The following is an 18,134-nucleotide window of genomic DNA, read 5'->3' as shown; positions in this document are numbered from 1 at the left end:
CAACTTGTAATGTATTCAACTTGCATGCAATTTTTATTGTTGTATCTTGTAAGAAATATCATGATAATGTACACAGTAAGTCGAACAAGAATATTAAGGTATTTGTACATGTGATTGTTGTCTAGCATGCTATTCAATGGCTTTTTGTGTACGTTATAACTTATAAGCAGTATTATTATAATGTACAGTAAGTCGAACAACAAAGGATATGCTGAATATATACCAAGAAATATTATTATTATTTGACTATGTTATCTTGTATGTGAATCAGTGCATCTTCTATCTCATTGTGTTGGCTTGTATATATGTATAGAATCTGATTACCATGAAGTTATTAATGTAAAATAAAGTACAATTTCATATTTTAGTATTTTCTAAATATAGGGTATCAAATTTCATGTATTGGCTCGTCCGACTGAACCAGCCACGCATGCAGATTTACGTGAATCACAATGATGTATTCTATATAACAGTTGAATTGTCGTCACCTTCGATAGTGTATTTCCATATATTCTTTCTTTATTTTGTATTATATATGAATTTATAATTTTTGCCAATTAAAAAACTTAATTTATAACTTCTTTTGGCACTATAATTCTTTTTTCATAATTTTTGATAAATTCTCCTACTTTTCTATTATTGTAAAATAATAAACATGTCATTGACAATTCATTCACATTATTTAATGTATAACCCAATGATCAATATTTTTATTACTCGCATAATCTTTTGTTGTTATAACCTCTAAAATAATTTTACGATACTCATGACATTATCTGTATTTTAGTCTTATAAATATCGATATTACAAGACTTTATAGAAATTATTAAATTAGTCTCTTAAGTTATTATATTTATGTCTTAATTTGACTTAAAGAATAAAATGAAGACTATTGAATGATGATCGACTTGTCTGAATGAATATGGATAAAAACTCATAGAAACTTGCACTCATTTCGTATTGTTTCTTCTTCTATTTTTCTTAGTGGTTAAGGTCATAAGAATAATGTTATATTATATTATATTATATTATATGTTCACTGTAATTTCTATTTATTTTATATGAATATCTAATTGTAGTTAAGGTCATAAGAATAATGTTACACTACATTATATTATATTATATGTTCACTGTAATTTCTATTTATTTTATATGAACATCTAATTGTCGTAAATTTATAATTTATTTTAGTTCAAAATTATAACGTATGACTTTTGTTAGAATCTACTACAAACTATAAATCAAAAGTTTTCTTCAATGAAATCAATTATATGTGTAATGTGTATATATTGCACACCTCTTTTATCTATATTATATTTGATAAAATTATTAATATCTTAATCTTTTTAATCGCGTGAAACAAGTCGGATATATTTATGTTATATCCATATTCTATAATCACAATAGAAATATATTTATTAATTAACTAATTACGATATTTTTAAAAAATACAACTTAATAATTAAGATTTAAAAAATAACCTTACAAAATATGTATTAAAAAATATTTCCGCTGCCAGGATTTGAACCCGGATTCTTCAACAAGATAGAATTGCCAGTGCTACAGCGGACTATTTTGGTGTTGAGGATGCAAACAATATTATTTAAAACTTGTTTTACATTTATGCACAAAAATAACCCATAAAATTTTTCTTTAAACAATACAAATTTTTATTTTTCCTCTCAATTAAGGATAATTTCGCTAACTTAGAGAAAGGTACATATTTATCTATTTTTTCTTCATTAAGTATATTACTATCCCCTCCAAAATTTTCAACTTATTTTGCTATGATTAATACCGCTTGATAATGATATAAATTCAAATTTAAATGAAGAAGTGTGTATTCATATAACCAATTCAACTTGTTGGAAACTGGAACGTAGTAAAGTAATTATTATTCTTGTTGATGTTGATATTGTAAACACCCTACTAGCATGATGATAATCACATATTAGACAAAATGCCTGCTATTGCCAAATATACAAAGATTTCAATGCAAAGAGGAATATTGCAAATTTTTTGGTTAAAGATGAAAGGAAATAGTATCCATTGAGTGATCAAGAAATAATGAAGAACATGTATGTTGATCTATGCTAATTATTATTGTTCCTTTGTCTTCTTGATTTTCCAATTAACCAAACAGGCCTTGAAGCACTATCATAATCATCAGGGTACAATATGATAACTTCTAACTGCATATTTCTGAGCGTAATTGCAAATTCTAATGCTTCATTCATCGCTTCTCGAGCACCAGAAAGTGCTTCTACCATTTCTTGACTTACAATGTAATGTGAACATATTTGGTTAAGTATCTTGCTGTGTCTTTCTTCATACCTTAACACTCTATCCTCTGCTTGTTCTAATGCTTCTGTTATTATCCTTAATTTCTCTGCTGCTAATTCCTTCTTTTGCCTTCTCCTCAAGGTTGGCAAGTATAGCAAGAATGATGATGTAAAGCCTATAATTGCAAAGGCAATGTTGTTAAAATACATTGAGGCTCTGTTGAGAACTCATCTAAAGTAGATGACTTGTTGTTGTTAAAGTATAAAACAATAGAAAGGGGAATTGATTCTTTGCTTTGCATCAATAGGGGCATAACTTCACATCCCTTGCTTGAAGTGAATTATATTCCAGAAAGGAATAATGCTAAAGAATTGTAGTAAAAAATGAAGTGAGTGCGCATCCGGGGAATCGAACCCCGGTCAGTACCGTGGGAGGGTACTATGATACCACTACACCAGATGCGCTTATTGTCATTATGGTACCACCAAAACTAACTAATTGAGGGTTGGGTTTTTTTTTTTTTTTTTGGGGGGGGGAGGGGAGGAGGAGTAACCGTATTATGAAGACTTGTCTGCATACGGTCGTCAGTATCATTGAAAATAACAACATACAAACATATTCCAAGTTCAACATTTATTTCAAAAGGTAACACAACATAAAGAAAGTGGAAAATTAGGCACCAAATGAAAACCTTTACCACCCACTAGACCCCCCCCCTCCCTCCCTCCTCTCCCAGAAGAAAAAGATGCATCATTTAATATTGTCATGTAACCATAGTTCCAAGGTAACAACAGCTGTTTTAACAATAAAACTTTGACACGTCTGACTAGTTCTATCTTTCCACATTCTCCATCAAGCAGGAGGAACCAGACGGATAAAAGTAAAACAATCAAAAGGGTAATTAAATGTCTTATTCTTAGTGATAGCTTCAAACTACTGCAGTTTTCCTGGGAGACAATCTTATCATAAGGCAGTCCCTGTCCCAATAAAATCATCTATTGTCTTTTTGCTTTGTCCCACAACCCTTGACCTACTTCTTAAATTAAAAGTGGTATACTGGAATAAATGCACAGGTGATTGAATAGTTCTCTGAAAAAGAAAATTGGCACTTCAGAGATGAGCAAAATAAAACACGGCCTTGGTAAGTGTAGAGTAACATGTAGCAGGAGGACAGCTGCTCGACAAGTTGAGCCTATTTTCAGTATGACGTTGTACCTTTACTCCATAAGACGGGAATTGCAGATTATTATAAGCATCCCAGCATATGATTGATGTTGAAAAAGATTTTGAAGAAGTCTCTTCGAGAGCAATCCAAATTACAAACATGATATATCTCCGGGGAGCTCTATTGGCAGGGCATGAAAGATCCCAGAAGCTGGTAACAGGAAGCTCATTCAAATTGAAGGAAGATTTGTAGGTTCTGTCATATCACTAGGTAGACATGCTTTACAAAAGGCCTACGCGGTGAATTTTCAATGGGGCATGCACATCAAACTAGCAAAGAGCAAGGGATAGAGGTAGAGAGAGGGCTTGAACAGAATAAGTACCTGTTCCCTTATTCTGCTGACTAAAGCCTTGATGTTTGGCCTCTCGCCAACTCTCCCTTCATAACCACCATAACAGATGTCTGCAAAATTCGTCTGAGCCAGAAAGGATTTATAATGACCAGCAATGCCAAAATGAGATGACAAAGTACGAAGGAGGGCAAGCAAATCTGAGATGGCACTCACACAATGAGTAACAACAACTTGCAAGATGATCATCGCCTCAGTCTTCAAATTCTGTCTTTCAGGTGGGCCTTTGATGCATATACCACACTGTGCATTATGTGCAAGGTAAATGACATAAACTAAGAAACTGAACTCATTGCAAGTAAGAAAACCTGTCATAAACAAGTATTTTCTTGAGCAAAAATTTACACAAGAATAAGACAAGCATCAGTACGCATGAATTAAAAAAGATATTAGCAATGGGATGCATTAGGCACATCTTTACATGCATAGGGAGAAATTTTTTACTTCAAACTGCTACAAATGAATCTCTCTTTTATGTGGCATGTCCTGTGATAAAATGAGTACCCGAAACCTCAATTTAGAGAACAACTTAAGAGGAATAACAGAGAAGCACAAGCACACATCCTTGACATGAAGCAGCTTGTAAGAAACAAAAGAGAAACACAATAATAGCCAGTGTGTATTGACATATACGAGACATATCTCCAAAAAAAATGCTCGCCAAAGTACTCCACAGGTGTCTTGGCTCTATAGCAAGAAGTGTTCATTCCATATCTGTTGAACATAACCAACACATAAGATGGAAACCAAAGTACTAATTGAAGTCGTTCAATTAATAATTATCTTACAACATAAAGCAATCGGATAACATCTTATATGCTTGTTTTGTTTGCTCCTCACTTCTTTGACTTGGTAGAAGCGTAGGGTGTTCTTGACAAGTTTGCATACAGAACTGTTTCACAAAAAAATCAAACAGCATAAAGATACATGTAGTGCCTCCCTCCTCTTGGAAGCCGATGTCTCAGATCTATAGATAAACATGACTCTTCCGGATAAATTAAGTTGAATAACAGAGCATTTGGTGCAAGTGTATCAAAACCAAACTTTATGAACTGCAGGATAAACTCTGCTAAATCCAGGAGAAGGCATGAGGTTGCTTATCACTAAAGCTATTCATATAGTAATATTATGACAATGTCAGATTTCCTTCACCGAATGTAATCTCCTAGTAAGTGTACTAAAATTCTATCATCAACTACTTCCTTAATTGTTACCTGTGTCATTATTATCTTTACTTTTCTTTCTAAACTAAGTACCTTCAAGAAGACACTTTGTATTAAGAGTTATCTTATGTGGTCTTTTGATCATGTACTAGGAGAGTTGTGTCATAGGATAAGATGAAGCAAGGTTTTCTCTTCCATCTATTGCCAGGGGCTTATCTATCTCAAGCTTATATCCTCTCGAAATCTCATACTAAACAATCTTACGCCGATGTGACGATAGATTGTCCAGTGTTGTTGCAGGTGAGTAAATTGAAACTTAAATACTTCACATTGTAGATGAAAGTACTGCTGCAGCTACGACAAACGAAAGGAATTGTTTCAATCCACACTAAGGTAACCAACATTAAATTTTTTAACATTTCCTATGCTTACACAATAATTTTCAAGGTCTCTGAAGTGGCTTTCGGACTTTGGTAACAAATCGAGTTAATGGTTGTGTAATCTTTAGTGTCATGGAAGATGGGGTCAATCAAATTTTCTCTTAAATTGGATTTATACTGTATAAACAGATCTTTTCACCCAAAGAAGAGTTCTACCATCCAAATCATCAACGTATTGCACAACATCACTCATCTTCCGGATGCTCAACAGACAATTGTCATTCTTTCAATGAATCTAAACCATCTCTCTTTTGAGACAATTGTCCATCCTTCAATGAATATAAACCATATCTCCCAGGAGAAGATACTTCATTGTTACTGTCAGAAACAGCATCCCCCTCAACGTCTTCTACATTAACCTCAGTGCTCCCATTACATTCATCCATGAAACCATTGGAAGCATTATTAGAGTTTTCAGAGTTCTATTCCAGATTTGTAGACATTAACTTATTTTTTGAGAAAGACTTACCTTTTCCAAAGTAAGTATTTATCCATTCATGAAAATCCACTTTGTAGAATGCTAAAGATATGTTTTAGAGTGCTTCACCTGCAAGGAGCAGAAATGAAGTGATTTACTATTATTTCTATTAGCATATGTCCAGAGAATGAAGACTGTACCTCTAGAAGGTTCAAACACTAATACTTATGAAAAAAATAAAACTAAAAACACTCAATGGTAACTTTATTAATATGCAGTATAGTTCTGTCATGGTATTATGCTGCAGACATAAAGTGACACAAAGATTAAGGATCTAGTTTAAATACCAAAACTAGTAAAAGAAAGTAGTAATTTAGTTCTTGAGTATGTATATAAATGGATGATTAACAATAAATAAGTATGCCCCCCCCCCCCCAAAATACACACACACACACAACAAATAAACAAAATAAGGAGAAAAAAAAGAGAAACAAAGCGAAGTATGACCCCCCCCCCCAAAATACTCACACAACAAACAAAATAAGGAAATAAATAAGATAAACAAAGCGAAGAATGAAATGGTGCAGCAACTACAAATGCAGAACATACAAGGAATACCAAAACAAAAAAATTACCGTAGCAAGGTGTAGATTAATTAACTAAAAAATCTTAGATTTGGCAGGAAAAACGAAGTAAGAACAATTTGTGTCACCTTTGACATGTGCAATGACTGCAGAATGTCTTATCAAACACGAGTAGTGGCAGTAGCAATCAGTGCCATGATCAGTAGTAACAAAAACAGCAGAGGCTCCTTGAGCTTCAACTGATCAAGTGCCTAAACAAACATAGAACCAGAATTCGGAAGGTCAGCCCACCCCACCGCACACCCAATGTGAAGTACCACCTGCAAAGATTGTAGTTGGCTTGGTCCTTATGGTATGTAAACTGTATGGAAGGATAACAAGTTCCTTCTTATTTATTTGCACTCTAGGAAAAGAGACTATAGGATTTATCTATATCAAAGGACATACTCAGGGCTCAAATTTATTGATCAATTTCCAAAAATAGCATTGGTCTAATTTATAAAACAAATAGAAGAATATAAACCTGTAATCTGGTAGAAAATCATGTCCCTGCTTAGAAACACAATGAACTTCATCGATTGCAACTAGAGCAATCCCATGACTTTCTGCAAGGCTTTGGAGGAGTTTTATGAGTCTGAAAGAAAAGGGAAAAAAAACCCAGGAAACTCATCTGTCAAACAACAGCCAATACTATCCTTGAAGTACAATTCAAAAGATTAACATGCTCAATTCCTTAGAATTGTCTCAGGGCATACATAAATGATGCTATACATGCCTGCAATTGCTTTTCGTTCAACACTTCGATCAGTTTGACAAGATCCAAGGAAGCAAGCAGAAACACCATGTTTTGCTAACTTCAAACACTGTCATGCATCAAGCTAATCAGAGGTGATATAACAATGGCAAACTTCCCAGTCAGCAATGCCGGAATTTGAAAACACAGATTTCCCTAAAGAAACATAACTCCGAGACATCGAAAATCATATTAACAGGAAGGGAGAGAATAGTGAAGAAAGAAAAAGTGTCAGGGGCTAGTACCTGATCCTGTTGCTGCAAGAACAAGACAGTCTTGGTGAGACAATCAACCTTCTAGAGCTTCCTTCTGAAAAATCCTTCAACAATGAAAGTCCAAAGTGTTTCTGCAACAAATTCTTGACCTTCTTTTGCCAATCTGGTCCAATATTTCAATACAACCTTCCCAGTCAGCAATTCCGAAATCCGAAAACACAAAGATTTCCCTGCAGAAATCAAAAATCATATTTTACAGGAAGGGAGATAATGGAGGAGAAAGAAAAGTGTGAGGGGTAGTATCTGATCCTGTTGCTGCAAGAAAAAGACAGTCTCGGTGAGACAACCAAGCTTTCTAGATCTTCCTTCTGAAACTCCTTCAACAATGAAAGTCCATAGTGTTTCTGCAACAAATTATTGACCTTGTTTTGCCAATCTGGTCCAATATCTTCATCTTTGCAATAAGATGATGATACAGCTTTTCCAATTGCAACGTGGAGATCAAAATCCTCTAGAGGAGAATGCACATTTCGACCTCCAGTATCTCTTTGCAAGATTTCTGATGAGACATATTCAACTTATTCATTGTCTTGCTTCATTTAGGTCTAATTGCTGATTGAATGCATACGTTTATGCTTGATTTCCGTATGTTGCCTGCAGAACAAGATGAAGAAGAGGAGCCTCTTTTTCCTAGCATACCAGCACGGCGGCTGAAACATGCAAAACTAGTGGATGCACTCGCAGTGTTTCTTTGAGAAACATCGAGTAGATAATCAATCGCACCATCAAGATTGAATTAACAACAAAATTTCAAGGTAGGTAAGTGTACTGATAATCTAATAGTTCTCCAATTTCAATCCAGGATGAAATTAACAATAAATTTCAAGGTAGGAAATTGTACTGGTAATCTGATAATTCTCATCAAGAAATTGAATTAACAAGAAAAAATTTAACGCTGGAAAGTGTACTGTTAATCTTATAATTCTCCTACTTCAATCAAGAATTGAATTAGCAAGAACAATTTTAAGGTCAGAAAGTGTTTCAGTTTTCTTGATCCAATGCTGCAATCACTTGAAAAAAACACTGATAATCTAATAATATTCTTACTTCAATCAAGAATTGACTAACAAGAACAATTTTAAGAACAGAAAGTGTTCCACTGCTCTTGATTTGATGCTGCAATCACTTAAAAATTAACACTGATAATCTAACAATTCTCTAACTCCAATCAAGAATTGAATTAACAAGAAGTTCTCACAACATACCTTTTATTAAAATAATTTCCCAATTATTGCCAAATGATATTCCCAATTACACTAACTGTTTACTTTTTCCACCAACAGCTGTACTTCATACCATTTCTCTTGTTATGTAAATACAATCACAACAAATTGAAAACTAGTGAACAATCAAGAATTGAATAAACAAAAGATTCATACAACAGACCTTTTCCAACAACGTTGTAGATGCTGTTGATTACTTTTCTATGGAGACAACAACAGTAAAAAACCTGGCTTTAAAAGAAAGGGAAAGAAAATTTGGATTCCCTCCTCGCGCAGTACAGGATCCTTCACTGGATCTGCACTGTCATATCTCCTCATCGCTAAACTTCATCATTCATGCATTGATGAAGAGATAACATATTGGATCTCAAGATAGGACATTCAAGTGACAGTTAGTGTTCAACAACTCATTCAGCATTCAAAAGCAATATACCCAATAGAAGATACTCAATTTTAGTGGAATTGCATCTCAAATCATCGAATAAACTGAAGTGGCAGCCACCAGGATGAAGACTTTGAGGGCTTAAATTTTGTGTAAATGCTACTGCTTGTAAGCTCGAGATACCATCTCCTCCACTAAACCAAATACTTTCCGTACTAAGTCAATGGGTAAAAAGGAAAAACGGATCCTCTAAAATGCTAAAACACAATTTAATAGGTATAATGATAATTTTTATCCTAAGAAGTAGTTCTAAATTGAAATAAACAGGTAGGCTGTTAGTTAACTTCTAATGGTACCCCAAGACGAGGAAAGAAGAAAAAAGGCAACATAGAACAGTCAGAGAAGGTTGAAAAGACAAGTCACCTCAACGCTATATTGACATCATAAGAGAAGTACTACCAGGAGTGGAACAAAGTCAAAGCTGTCTTCATGATCTGGATCCATAGTCTGAATGAACTATGAAGAGCTTCCATTCAGGATAATTTCCAGCTACAATAGTGTCATAGAGGTCCTGAGTAGTGTGGCTGAGATTTGCTCCTCCAACTCGGATTGCCTCTTCTTCCAACAAGGACTTGACATCACATGTGGGCTTCCAGTGGAACTTCACATAACTTGATTTCCCAGCCCTGTTAATCAATGTGAACGTGTGGACACCAGACCCGTCCATATGCATGTAATCTTGTGGGACCAATATCGTCGAAGAGGAAAGTGAACATGTGCAGGCTTTCAGGGTGATGAGAGAAAAAAATCAAGGACCCTTCAATCTCCTGGATATGGGACTTAGGATTTGCTTTCAGAGCATGGACCATGTTAGGCTTGCTTTATCTGCTCCTCACTTCATTCACTTGGTAGAAGCGTAGGTGATCTCGACAAGTTTGCATACAGAACTGTTGCACAAAAAATCAAACAGCTCAAAAATACATGTAGTGCCTCTTGGAAGCTGATTTCTCAGATCTATAGATAAACATGACTCTTCTGGATAATTTAAGTTGAATAAAAGAGCATTTGGTGCAAGTGTATCAAAACCAAAATTTTTGCACTGCAGGATAAACTCTGCTAAACCAATGAGAAGCCATGAGGTTCCTTATCAACAAAGCTATTCATATAGTGATACTTTGACAATGTCAGATTTCCTTTCACCATATCTATTTTCCTCGTAAGTGCACTAAAATCCTATCATCAACTTCTTCCTTAATTTTTACTTGTATCATTATTATGTTTACTTTTCTTTCTAAACTAAGTACCTTCAAGAAGACACTTTGTAAATTCATTTAACTTTCTATAATGAGAACCATTTTGACCTTACGATGTTTAGCATTTTCTTTATATGATTCAAGGATTAGCTCGTAAGTTTTTAAAGTCAACTACTACTACATAAAAAATGTCAAACAGACTAGAAAAGGTGAAACAATGAAATGTAATCATGCCAAAATTTCTCTGGACATCAAATTTGAATCCAAATTAGATTAGATTAAGAGGTTATTAACCTTTTTCCATGTCTACAAATTCACTATTTAAGTATTCATAGAAATTATGTCCTTAGCTTTTGAATTCTAATATAGAACTTCCAATTTTACTAAAAACAGCACTGCATAAAGGCCCATTATAGATTATTTTTATCCAAGAAACGGATGTCATGCACCATCGGGAAATTGCTCATCTCACAATTCCAAACATTACTAAAAATGTGAACCAGTGTACACCATTTTATTCTCTTTGAAGTAGAATGATTCTTCTAAAGGTTATGACAAATAAACCACAGATTAAAAAAGACTCAAATTAACTGACCACACTCTGCTACTTTTCCTCCCGACCAGCCTCTTGATAATAAGCCTCCAGACTCTGTAAAGGTTACAATAGCTTGACCACGAAGCATAACTGAAATAGTAACAGAAAGACAACTAAAAGAAAATAGTTCAAACAAGTCCTTAAACACAGTGCTTCTTAACTGCACATATGAACATATGTACAATCATATTACTATAGAAGCAAGACAAAATAAGAAGGTGCTCAAGATTTTTTTGGAGTTCGTTTACATGAGCATACAGACGTAGTTGTATAAAATATGTAAAGGATATCTAGCTAGGTAATTGCACCTGGGGCCAACCATAGTTAATGATCCTTCACACATTCAGCTTGTCAATGCGCATCCCAAAGGCAATTGTTGCGACAATGGCCTGATTACCAGAAAGTACAATGCATAGCCTCAGTTAACTAACAAACAAGCGTAAAACCTAAATGTAAGTAAACAATTTTAAGCTCAAGAAAATTGCCCATCTGTTTCAAGATATCTTGAAGATACTATTTTTATCAAAGAGTTAAAGTGGATACAGGCATGCAGCATGCTTGAAAATCACTGGCCTTCGTAAAAAATTCAGCAGAAAAATTATACCAACTATCAACAACTGTTAAAAAATATGATAGCATATGTTGAAAAGAAACATACAACAGGAAATATTTTCAGATCATTATGACTTACTTAAGACAGTCCAATCAGAACAAAACAGAACAAGGAAATGATATTTCCCTGACATGGAAAACAGTATCTGGATATGATAAACATCCATGATTCGTGAAACAGGACTAAAGAACCACCACTCCATGTTGCAGACTTCTTTGTGCCATCTTATTAATAACATTTGATGACGAAGTAAAAGGCAATTCAGAAATCAATGTAATATTTTTTAGAAGTGAAGTTCACTAAGAAATTATTTTTTTAAGTTCACTTTCATAAGAACTGAGCAGGAATTAAATAATTAGAGTCAAAGCTAGATCCGGATACCACAATATATTCTCAATGTACAAACCCTCTTATATTAGAATCATCTATTTATTGTATCAGACAGTACAGAGATTGGACAACATCAAAACAAATTCAATCAACAAAAACAAATACTACAAATCATATGCCTCAATGCCAAACTAGAAGGGTTCGGCATATGAATTCCCAACTGTACCAAGTTCAGAAAAATAACCAATAAAGCATATGTGCTGACGAAATAGAGATTGATCCAACTAGATTTGCACAAAAAATGAGGACGTTAAGTTCCACAATTAATTTCCTCTTCGTGAACATAAGGGAATATGCACATATCACTCTAAAATATTGAATATTTAATGCAAAGGATCAAAGACCTATGTATATGCAATAACATGTGAAATACAATTCAAAATGTTTGTTAATGTTACTTCATCTAACACGTCACCTAGTTTTACCGGCAGATTATTCTCATGAAATTCCTTATGCACCTGCCTCAGATATGTTTTGACAACTGAAAAGATAAAGGACAAAGCTTACTGCTCAATTGACAAGGAAGAGTATAAGCAACTTAATGCCCAGGAAGGAGGGTGGACTAATGTGGGAGGGTCAAAGAGAAAGAGTTGGAGGGCTTCTATGTTGCCAAGCTGCTGAAAAAGGGTTACATATGACACCATAGGCAAATTTCACGTCTAAAAGTTTGAAAAATGAGAAGTGCTTTATATACATAGCACAAGCTCACATGGTATGTGCGCTTTTGGGCTTGATAGTGTTGTCTAAGAGACAAACCCGTGGATTCTGTTAAGCCGAAGCGCACAATAGATGCCACGGGCTTATGTTTTACCAACAAATGACATCAGAGGCAAGTTCCCAAAATATGATGATGGGGCAAATCTTAGCAAGGACGCTAAGTTGTAAGGAAGCACCCTCACGTGACACTCATAATAGAGGGCGAGTTAATGAAGACAAGTCAAAGAAAAGGATTGGCAAGCCTTCGAATAAGGGTACATATGACAGTAAGGGAGATATCACATGAAAAAGGAAGAAAAGAGTGAAGTGTTAGATAAGACATAGCACAAGTTTGGATGGTAGGCACATTTTTGGATTCAATGGTGGTGTAGCCTAAGAGACCAATTTGTAAGGTCTGTTGAGCAAAAGCGGACAATATGTGCAAAGACTTGGGCTGCGAAATTTTTTAGACCTTGACTCTAATCTAGCAGACCTCTACCACATAATATAACAGTGACATAATATACCTAATTACATGAAAGAAAACCAATTGAACAGCATGCTGTTTATGATCACCTTTAGTCCACTTTCACAACTATGGTATTTTGCATCCTACAGACATGCTCCTACATCATGCGACAATGCAAAATTATCTGAAGTTTCAAACAATTAAATTTTGGTGGCGAAATAAACTCAACATCAATAAAATCAGAGGGACAGCAATATAATTACTTTACCTGATTGGATATAAATTACCTTAGCATTGTAAGCAGCAGCCATGACCCCAGGTTTAGACAAGAGATTTTCATACACTTAATGTTTCTTTCCTAAATGGGGCATAGATTATTGTTGGTCCATCCTCCAACGGTTCGTGTCAAAACTTTGCTCTTTCTTCTGGATCATAGGCCAGATCAGAAGTTTTGTGCAACATAAACCAGTACAACCTTTCGGAGGTAGTTTTCCACAAAATTCACCACAAGAAACTGCACCAATTATTAATATCAGTACAATCTACTTGAATTCATAAAGTAAATATAGGAGTAAATGACCAAGCTTACAATTTAAAAAATAATAAATATACATTTTAAAAAGTGCCCTGGGACGAGAAGATGAAATCTTTACTTAATCTGCAACATTGCTAGAGGCTAAGGAAAATCCACAAAAAGCATTTCCCCGATTTGGTTTTAAGAAATGAAGAGACCTGTCACATAAAAAAGTCAAGTTTGAGAATGCAAGAAAGAGTAGGATGAGATACTTTTATCTTCTGTGGTCTTCTGATCATGCATTAAGAGTTCTGTCATAGGGTAAGAAGATGAAAGGTTCTTCTATCAATTGCCAGGAATAAGCCATAGTATCTCAAGCAAAGGTTCCTCTTAAAATCTCATACTAAACAATCTTGCACCGATATGACGATAGATTGTCCAGTGGTTGTTTCAAATGAGTAAATTGAAACTCAAACACTTTAGAATGTAGATGAAAGTACTGCTGCAGCTACGACAAAACAAAAGAAATTGTTTCAATCTACATTAAGGTAACTACTGTTAAAAAATTCAAAATTCTCTATGTTTACACAATAATTTTTAATGTCACCGCAGTGGCTTTCAGACTTTGGTAACAGATCGAGTTATTGGTTGGGTAATCTTTTTATCATGGAAGATGGGGTCAATCAAATTCTCTTAAATTAGATTTGTACTGTATAAACCGATCTTTTCACCCAAAGAAGAGTTTTACCATTCAAATCATCCACATGTTGCACAACATCACACTCATTTTCCAGATATTCAACAGACAACTGTCTACCCTTCAATGAATGTAAACCATATCTCCAATATCTCCCAGGAGAAGATACTTCATTATCACTCAGAAACAGCATTCCACTCAATGTCGTCTAAATAACCTCATTGATCCCATTATGTTCATCCATGCAACCATTAGAAGCATTATCAGAACTTTCAGAGTTCTCCACCAGAAAGGATTTTCAAGGAAGACTTCCCTTTTCTGGAATAAGTTCTAATCAGTGCTCCACATGCAAGCAGCAGAAATGAAGTGATTTACTATTATTTCTATCAGCATATGTACAGGTATGAAGACTGTACCTTAAGAGGTTCAAACACTAATACTGTAGCAAAAATAAAACTAAAGTTCATGGTATCCATTCCAAATTTCTCTCTCAAAACATAATCGCCTATAATAAATGGAAAATCTGTGTCAATATTTTCCCGCAGCTTTTGCTTGGCTAGAACAGAGTTGATAAGAGATATATCCGAGGAGTTTGTCTAGTCATATGCATGGTATTTTCTCATCAGTAATAAGCATGATGTATTAAGTCATATTTGTGTTAAACTGGTAAATTAGTCCCTGTAACTGAATAAGAAAAATAACTAGAAAATAAATACTTACATCTAGTCATATGCATGATATTTTCTCATCAGTTAATAAGCATTATGTATTAAGAGTCATATTTACGTTAAACTGGTAAATTAGTCCCTATAATTGAATAAGAGAAATAACTAGAAATAAATACTTACTCAGTGCTGAAACTTTTTTAACAATTCCAAATAATAGCATTAGTCTGATTTATCAAACAAAATAAAAGAATATAAACCTGTAATCTTATTGAAAATCATGACCTTACTTAGAAACAAATGAACTTCATCAACTGCAAATAGAGCAATTCTAAGACTTTCTGCAAGTTTTGGAAGGGTTTTATGAGGCTGAAAAGAAAGAAACAAGAAAAACAGAAAACTCATCTGTCAAACACCAGCCAATACTATCCTTGAAGTACAATTTAAAAATTGCTCAATACCTTAGAATTGTTCAGGGCATACATAAATGATGCTATACATGCCTGCCATTGCTTTTTGTTCAACACTATCAGTTATGCCAGATCAAAGGAAGGAAGCAGAAAAGCCATCTGATCATGCATCAAGCTAATCAACGGTGATATAACAATGACAACCATCCCAGTCAGCAATGCCAAAATCTGAAAACCCGAAGATTTGCCAACAGGAACATAACTCTGTGACATCAAAAAACACATTTTACACAAAGCTATTTTTTAAGGTAAGGGAAGTGTTTCAGTTTTCCTGATTCAATGCTGCAATCACTTGAAAATAACACTGATAACCTAAATCTCTAACTTCAATCAAGAATTGAATTAACAAAAGAAAAGTTTAAGCTCAGAAAGTGTTTCAGTTTTCCTGATTCAATGCTGCAATCACTTGAAAACAACAGTGATAATCTTATAAGTTATAATTCTCTTACTTCAATCAAGAATTGTAAAAACAAGAATAGTTTTAAGGTCAAAGTATCTCAGTTTTCCTGATTGAATGTTGCAATCACTTGTAACAACACTAATAATCTAATAATTCCCCAACTTCAATCAAGACTTGAATCAACAAGAAAACATTGAAGGTTGGAAAGTGTAGTGATAATCTAATAATTCTATTACGTCAGTCAAGAATTGAATTAACAAGAACAATATAATCTTATAATTGAACAATTTTAAGGATGAAAATTTTACTCATAATCTTATAATTCTGTAACTTTCAATCAAGAATTGAAATACCAAGAACCACATTAAGGTTGGAAAGTGTACTGATAATCTTATAATTCTCTAGCTTCAATCAAGAATTGGATTAACAAGAACTATATAACTTTATAATTTTCTAACTTCAATCAAGAATTGAATTAATAAGAACATTTAAGGTTGGAAAGTTAACTGATAATCAAGGATTGAATTAACAATAAAAAAAATTATAGTCAAGAAGTGTTCCTGTTTTCTTGATTCAATTCTGCAATCACTTAGAAGTAACTTCAATGAAGAAATCAACAATTGAATCAATAAAAAGTTCTTACAATATCAACCAATTATCGCCAAGATATATTCCCCATTACACTAATTATTCACTTTTTCCAACAACGATTGTTCTTAATATCATCTTCGAAATTCGTAAAGTATTTCGGTTTTCTTGATTCAAAACAACACCGATGATAAAAAATTGAATGAACAAAAGATTCTTACAAGAAGACGAACAACATTGAAAACCCTAATGCTAAAGAAAGGGAAAACTGAATCCCCTCCTCTGCCGCACCATTTGCCGCGCCTAAATTAAAGCCAAAGTTATATATATAAGTGATTCACTGAGGTGCGTATCTATAACGCCACGCGTTTTTATTAATACTAAAAAGAAAAATTATAATTATAAAATATTACTAAAAATGTATATTTATATTCAATATAATGTTTTAATTATAATTAATTAATACTATATAACTTGATGTAAATACTTATTTCGGGAAAACTTTTACGCAGTTAATTAAAAAAAGGTTGTGCGGTGGTTTCGAACTAAATTTTGCACTTTCTAGTTTAGATTTTGAAAAATGTCATCCAATTTGAATTGATGCAGTTAATATATCAAGAAACCTCTAAAGTCTAATTATTATACATACTAGGGCTTTGGATATGATGTCAAAACGTTAATCTCATTATTTCATATTGTTAGATAAAATTTTAAATTTTTCAAAAAGTCTTATTTCAAAATTTTAAATCATGATTTGAAAATTTTCAAATACAATAATTAGTACGTAAGTTTGTATTTTGTAAAAAAAACTCACGTTTACATCTGTCAGCAATTTATTTTGCTATTTTATATGCAAATAAAATTTATAATCTAAATCGTTACTTTTAAAATTATTTGTATCTCATATAGCGACTATTCTCATTAATATAGAATTTACTTTTATTTCAAAACAATCTTTACATTATCATTTGTATTCACCAAATTAATAATTTTTAATCAAATGTTATACCAATGGAAAAAATTAACAATGTTGATTCGCATTCTCGATCTTATTATCGAGAAATGCAAGTTCAACGTGAGGCTATATAAGGATTATAATAAAAACTAGTGCACTACAATTTATGTTCGTTTTTATTTTATAATTGATTAAATTTAAATCAATGAATGTTGTATTCTCTACGAATATATAGATTTATGATGATGTATTATATGATTTTGCTAAACTTTTATTTTTTTGAACTGTATAAAGAATTGTGACAATTTTAATAATTTGACTTTTATAACTTGTGAGAGTTTTATATTTATGAGAAAACATATAATATAAAAAATCTAAATTATATGTCAAAATAAAACTTTAACTTTTTCTTATAATTTCATATCACGATTTCATATCGCATGACCTAACAGACCTTTAAATTATAGATGGGTTTTCTTTTACCCAATTGTGATCTTTTCATATTGAAGTACCATAGGTGGGAGTGGGCATGTTATGTTACTGAAATTTTTAATACTATAGTTTTGATATTATGATATTTAGTATGGTATTTGATATTATCGTTGGTATTTGTTATTTAAAAATAACACGTCGAAAATTGAATATCGCATCAAAGTATATAGTTGCATAACTAACATATATATTATTAAAATAC

General features: G+C 33.2%; 1 long non-coding RNA gene and 1 other non-coding gene across 14 annotated transcripts; both read right to left on the bottom strand.

Annotated features, from left to right (window-relative positions):
- Positions 1–1,823: 1,823 nt before the first annotated feature.
- LOC101267659 (uncharacterized) lies at positions 1,824–16,809 on the bottom strand. 13 transcript variants are annotated; one of them, XR_011213340.1, is made up of 20 exons: positions 16,707–16,809; positions 15,489–15,701; positions 15,318–15,396; positions 14,414–14,680; positions 13,764–13,883; positions 13,420–13,665; positions 13,259–13,308; positions 11,292–11,372; positions 10,984–11,037; positions 7,501–10,082; positions 7,238–7,325; positions 6,986–7,096; positions 6,591–6,782; positions 5,930–6,007; positions 4,646–4,749; positions 4,491–4,571; positions 4,014–4,100; positions 3,831–3,923; positions 3,499–3,658; positions 3,030–3,372 (listed from the first exon to the last, which is right to left on the bottom strand). It is a non-coding gene; the product is annotated as an uncharacterized lncRNA (long non-coding RNA). The 13 variants fall into 13 exon arrangements; XR_011213332.1 differs by lacking the exons at positions 10,984–11,037; positions 13,259–13,308; positions 14,414–14,680 and having other exon boundaries at positions 13,439–13,665; positions 15,313–15,396; XR_011213334.1 differs by lacking the exons at positions 10,984–11,037; positions 13,259–13,308; positions 14,414–14,680 and having other exon boundaries at positions 13,439–13,665.
- TRNAG-CCC (transfer RNA glycine (anticodon CCC)) lies at positions 2,677–2,747 on the bottom strand. The gene has a single exon. It is a non-coding gene; the product is annotated as a tRNA-Gly (tRNA).
- Positions 16,810–18,134: the final 1,325 nt, after the last annotated feature.

The sequence above is a fragment of the Solanum lycopersicum genome, chromosome 1, assembly GCF_036512215.1.
Source record: "Solanum lycopersicum chromosome 1, SLM_r2.1".
NCBI classification, from domain to species: Eukaryota; Viridiplantae; Streptophyta; class Magnoliopsida; order Solanales; family Solanaceae; genus Solanum; species Solanum lycopersicum.
Note: the sequence above shows the minus strand (reverse complement) of the source record. Positions and strands in the feature narration are given on the sequence as shown.